The following is a 6,000-nucleotide window of genomic DNA, read 5'->3' on the forward strand; positions in this document are numbered from 1 at the left end:
ACCTGCTAAAATAAAAGTTAAAATATATATATATATATATATATATATAATTTCAGATACAATCAGTGTCTCATCTAAGTAAACAAGTCAGACAAAGGAATATCACTGTCTCCAGAATTAGGGAACTGAGGCACAGAGTAATTGTCCTGTCTGCAATCAGTCTGTGGTAAGACAGTAAGTGAATGCAGATCTCCTTACCACATGTACATTCTCTATCTGTATTCCAACTGGTCAGCTGAAACAGCCTTTCATTAGTGCTCTGCCAACATACCAAGAATTACACAAGACCATCAATATTGTCTATATTTGCTTTGAATCCACTTCTCCAACCACAAAATTTAAAAGCTTGTAGGCAGTGAGCAAATACTTGCCATAGACACATAAACACTCAAACCTAGAGAGCAGGTTAGAAGTTGGCAGTCCGTCTGGAGACTCCTTCCTCTGCAAAATTCCCACTAACTTTCTATTTTGGGCTCCAGCTTTTATTTGCAGGATCAAGATCTTCTTTAAAAGATTTAAAAAATATTTTCAGCTTTTCTTCCTATAGCTACTTTAAGCTTCGTTTACTTTAAGCCAAGATCTGCTTACTTACTGTACCTTTCTTCATACAGTGAGTGGCACTCACCTGTCCAAACACAGTAACCGGTAAGACTATCATAGCACCCCTAAATGCAGCATATACATTTCTCAGCTCTGCTAGCAGCCATTAGAAGCCAGAAATTAATCCTACCTCTGTCTATAGTCTGGAGAAATTAAGTAAGGAAATAACTACAGGAAAGTTTTGGGAGACCAAAGAAAGTTATAATATGGCCACTTATCTAAGCTTATGGACTCCAAATGGAAGACCCAATTCACAATCAAACTGTGCATCTAGGCTGCAACACAAAGATACAAGGTGTTGCCCAGCTCCTTCCAAAGAAAAGTTTTCCCTTGTATAGTCCTGTGAAAATGCAAAGTTTGCCTGGTGGGGCTCCACAGGCCTCCTGTATCACAGATTTGCTGTACTAAACACAACCTTCTCCAAAGCATTTTTATGTTACACACTTGTATATTTTATTCATACACGACCTACTGGGCATGAAGGAGGAGAAAGCACTTGGAGAGCTAAGTGTGAAGGTCTCCATTTGCTTACAGGTCAAACAAGCAGCTACTTAAGAAATTTGGCACGTGGGCAGTCGTATAAACAGCATTTCAGTTGTTTAAAATGAGGACTAGTAATAATAAGAAGTAAAAGCAATAGAGAACATTTTGGTCCCCGTGTCGCTTTGCTTAAAATCTAGAACTCACTCGATCTTACTTTGCATAACAAGAAGTTTAGTCAGCAGAAAGGAAATTTTACTAACCAGGAAACACATCTGGCTCCTTAGAAACCTGTGGCTGCCAATTCAGTATTTGTTACCCTCAGCACCTTTGGGATGATGGTCCAGGTACAAGGTTTAAAGGAGGGATATACATGATACAGGGTTTGCCTAAACTGCACTATAAAGAATGATCTGGGTAGAGAGTCTGCCACTGTAGCAAGCAGTAAGCCACACAAAAAAGCAAGCCCCTACACGGCTTCCTTAAAGAGATGGCTTAAATGACAAAATAATTACTAGTACCCTCTTAGTATTAATTATGTTAATTTTGAAAACAGGATTTGCTGAAGTCCATGGGCACAAGTCATGCTGGATCCCAATGTGTCCTGTGGCAGGATGTTCCATAATCTAGATCTGTGTTGGAAAAAAAATATTTTACATAAATATTGCTACTGCCCATCCAATACAGCTTATAAGAAAAAATAAACAGAAGGGCAGTATGTGCTGGCTTAACTTTTGCTTCTTTCAACAACACCCTATTCTCTTCTTCCATTCTCTCCCAAAGGAAGGTTAAGGGATACCTAGAATCTGGATGCAGGGCTGAAAATACACAATTGCTGTTTCCTTCTGCTGTCAGCAGCTTACACCACCAGAAGAGGGGGGGTCTAAATTATGACTTTTAAAAGTGTAACTGTTTGCCATAGCTCCGAGGCATTAAGATATTACAAACTCACTAATATTCTTGCAGGCAGCCTCTCACATAGCGGAGAGGGAGATCATGTTTAACAGTGCCCTCTTCTGACTGATGGAATTAAAAGCCCTGGTTAAAACGCAGGTGGTCTCCTAGATGTGGTACGTTACATCGGCAGAGAGCTTTGAAGATGATACGGGGCAGCGTGCAGACGAGCTACTTTTCATTATGGGTAGAAAATGAATTAACTATACTCTAAATAAAATCACTCCCTGTCTAGACAACTTCCAAGTCAGTAACTGGCTTACAGAAAGGATCAGTGAGCTCCATCTAGGAGAAAATAACAATCAGAGCTTTTTACATGACAATTATTAATATACTGTTAGCTGTTGCAGAGGACACAGTTGCATTTTTAATGTAACACTTAAGAAGCATCTTGTTGGGGGGCCTAATGAGCTACTTCTCGAGCCTGCAAGCCTGGCAAAATACCATCAGCCTATGTACAGCTGAAGTTTTGCTCCTGAAGTTAGACCTTCTCCTCCATCTTCAGAGGAAGAGCTCCTTTCTCTTCTAGAAGTTGAACAGGGCTCCCCAGGGAGAAGGAAAGCAGCTGAAAAGCAGCTGTCTCTGCCACGTGTTCACCCTTAAGCTAAATACAGGATGACTTCAGAGTGTCCCTGAACTTTTGGGCTGAAAATGGGGAGAGACTGAGCACAAAAATTAATAACAACCCAGAGATACACATAGTACCAAAAAGGAATGCAACTCCTCTTTCTCATTTCTTTCTTTTTTCCCCCCTCAGTGCTTTCTGTTCATCTTTCTAGTCCCATCCCACATGTTCTGTGTAAAATATGCCATATCTGCTCACACTCACTCACAGCACTGCTCTTCTAGTACAGTGTCACTTTGAATTACAGCTCTAGGGCCAGCTTTTTATTACCAGTTATGCTCTCCCTTTCACCCATGATAGGAAAAGAGTCTTGAGAATAGTTTGTCTTCCTTGCAGCAGAGAATCTGCACACATCAAAGTTGGCATCTCTTTTCTCTGCAGCCCTGCAGTGAAGCATTGAGTATTCATGTCATCTCTGATCACAAGAACTACATTTTGTCACAGGCAGCTTTATGCTCTTGTAGTTCCACAATTTTCAGCAGCCAAATCCAATGACTGCACTTACAGTAAGCACTCTTGGTGTTTGGTCCAAGCTGTGCCAGCTCTGCAGGCTGCCCATGCCAGCCTCTGTGGCTGATTCTCAGCCCAGCACCAGGACAATCTGATAACTGTCACTCTGTAATGTTAGTGCCAGGATGCATCCCTGAGTTTAGGCAGATAAGCAGAGGTATTGCCTTGGCACCAGACTAACAAAGCTTGGGTTACTGTTTATTTGTACTTCTCAACCAACTGCTATTTCAGATTCTAGATTTTTCTTCTTGAAGAGGGGAAATTCTTGAAGAGGGGAAATTCTGGTGAAGTTCCCACAGACTGGAAAAGGGGAAACATTGCGCCCATCTTCAAAAAGGGCAAGAAGGAGGAACCAGGGAACTACAGGCCAGTCAGTCTCACCTCTGTGCCTGGAAAGATCATGGAGCAGATCCTCCTGGAGTCACTACTCACTCAAAAGAATAGTGAAGAGGTGATTTGGAACAGTCAGCATGGCTTTGCCAAGGGCAAATCCTGCCTGACCAACCTGGTTGCCTTCTATGAGCAGGTGACAAAATTAATAGATGAGGGGCGAGCAACTGATGTCATTTACCTGGACGTGAGCACAGCCTTCGACACTGTCCCGCACCACATCCTGGTCTCCAAACTGGTGACACATGGGTTTGATGGGTGGACCACTAGATGGATAAGGAACTGGCTTGATGGCCGCACCCAAAGAGTGGCTGTCAATGGCTCCATGTCCCAGTGGAGGCCAGTGACATGGGTGACATGGACAGTGGCATTGAGTGCACCCTCAGCAAGTTTGCTGATGACACCAAGCTGTGTGGTGCAGCAGACACGCTGGAGGGAAGGGAGGCCATCCAGAGGGACCTTGACAGGCTGGAGAGGTGGGCACAGGCCAACCTCATGAAGTTCAATAAGAGCAAGTGCAGGGTCCTGCATCTGGGTCGAGGCAATCCCAGGCACAAATACAGGCTGGACAGTGACTGGCTGGAAAGTAGCCCTGAAGAGAGAGACTTGGGGGTGCTGGTGGACAAAAAGCTCAACATGAGCTCTCAGTGTGCACTTGCAGCCCGCAAAGCCAATCAGATCCTGGGCTGCATCAGGAGAAGTGTGGCTAGCAGGTTGAGGGAGGTGATCCTCCCCCTCTACTCAGCCCTGGTGAGACCCCACCTGGAGTACTGTGTCCAGTTCTGGAGCCCCTATTACAAGAGGGATGTGGAGGTGCTGGAACGTGTCCAGAGAAGGGCCACGAGGATGATCAGAGGGCTGGAGCACCTCTCCTATGAGGACAGACTGAGGGAGTTGGGGCTGTTCAGTCTGCAGAAGAGAAGGCTCTGAGGTGACCTAATTGTGGCCTTCCAGCATCTGAAGGGGGCCTACATGAAGGCTGGGGAGGGACTTCTCAGGATCTCAGGTAGTGATAGGACTAGGGGGAATGGAATGAAGCTGGAGGTGGGGAGATTCAGGCTAGATGTGAGGAGGAGGTTCTTCCCCATGAGAGTGGTGAAACCCTGGAATGGGCTGTCCAGGGAGGTGGTCGAGGCCCCATCCCTGGAGGTGTTTAAGAGCAGGCTGGATGAGGCTCTGTCCAGCCTGATCTAGTGTGGGGTGTCCCTGCCCATGGCAGGGGGGTTGGAACTAGATGATCCTTGTGGTCCCTTCCAACCCTGAATGAAACTATGAAACTATGAAATTTATAAGAGATCTTTACGGTGTGGATCCTTTGATCTCAGACTACATATACATTCTTGCAGCAGGCTTCCAGGGCATTTACAGTTCTCTCACTCTTCTATCCAGCTTCTAATTTTCACAAAACCTGTAGTAGCTTAATTATCTTGTTGTTTCCCCACTTCTGTCACATTAGCTTGAAATCAGACAGTGAGTTCAAAAGTCATTAAGGGGACACAGGCAGATATCAGGATCATATAAGCTTCATTTCCTTAATAAACCAAATTAACATTTCAGATGGTGTCTGGTTCTCATTCCTCAAAGTCTAGACAAAACAGGCATACACAGGGCAGGCAGAATTTTTGGAGTTGAAATTTATTTTTACATTTACAAAGAAATTGTAACTTCACAATAAAAGTAAATTTTAGGTGGTTTTGGGGACAGATCAAACAAATGTTTACAGATTTAGCAGCTTTTCATTTCTGTGTTGCCAGATTTATTTCAGTATAGAGCAATACTGATCAAAAATCAGGGGTGTCAGTTCTCTTTGGTGAGGGGTTTGGAACACAAGCCCTATGAGGAGAGGCTGAGGGAGCTGGGGTTGCTTAGCCTGGAGAAGAGGAGACTCAGGGGTGACCTTATTGCTCTCTACAACTACCTTAAGGGAGGTTGTAGACAGGCAGAGGTTGGTCTCTTCTCCCAGGCAACCAGCACCAGACCAAGAGGACACAGCCTCAGGCTGTGCCAGGGGTGGTTTAGGCTGGAGGTTAGGAGGAAGTTCTACGCAGAGAGAGTGATTGCCCGTTGGAATGGGCTGCCCAAGGAGGTGGTAGAGTCATCATCACTGGAGGTGTTCAGGAGAAGACTTGATAGGGTGCTTGGTTGCATGGGTTAGTTGATTAGGTGGTGTTGGATGATAGGTTGGACATGATGATCTTGAAGGTCTCTTCCAACTTGGTCTATTCTATTCTATTCTATTCTATTCTATTCTATTCTATTCTATTCTATTCTATTCTATTCATGAATACCCAATGCAGACAGCACTGATAGTGAAAGATATTTTGATTTTTAGAAGCAATCTCCAAATCATCTTTTGAGGCTAAACAATCTTCCCACTGGCTCCAGATGATGAAAAAAAAAAATCAGTACTTGCACATTAAAAAGTAGGCCTTATATTAAAG

Source organism: Melanerpes formicivorus, unplaced genomic scaffold (assembly GCF_026170545.1).
Source record: "Melanerpes formicivorus ecotype bairdi unplaced genomic scaffold, bMelFor1.0.p_v2 SCAF_5, whole genome shotgun sequence".
NCBI classification, from domain to species: Eukaryota; Metazoa; Chordata; class Aves; order Piciformes; family Picidae; genus Melanerpes; species Melanerpes formicivorus.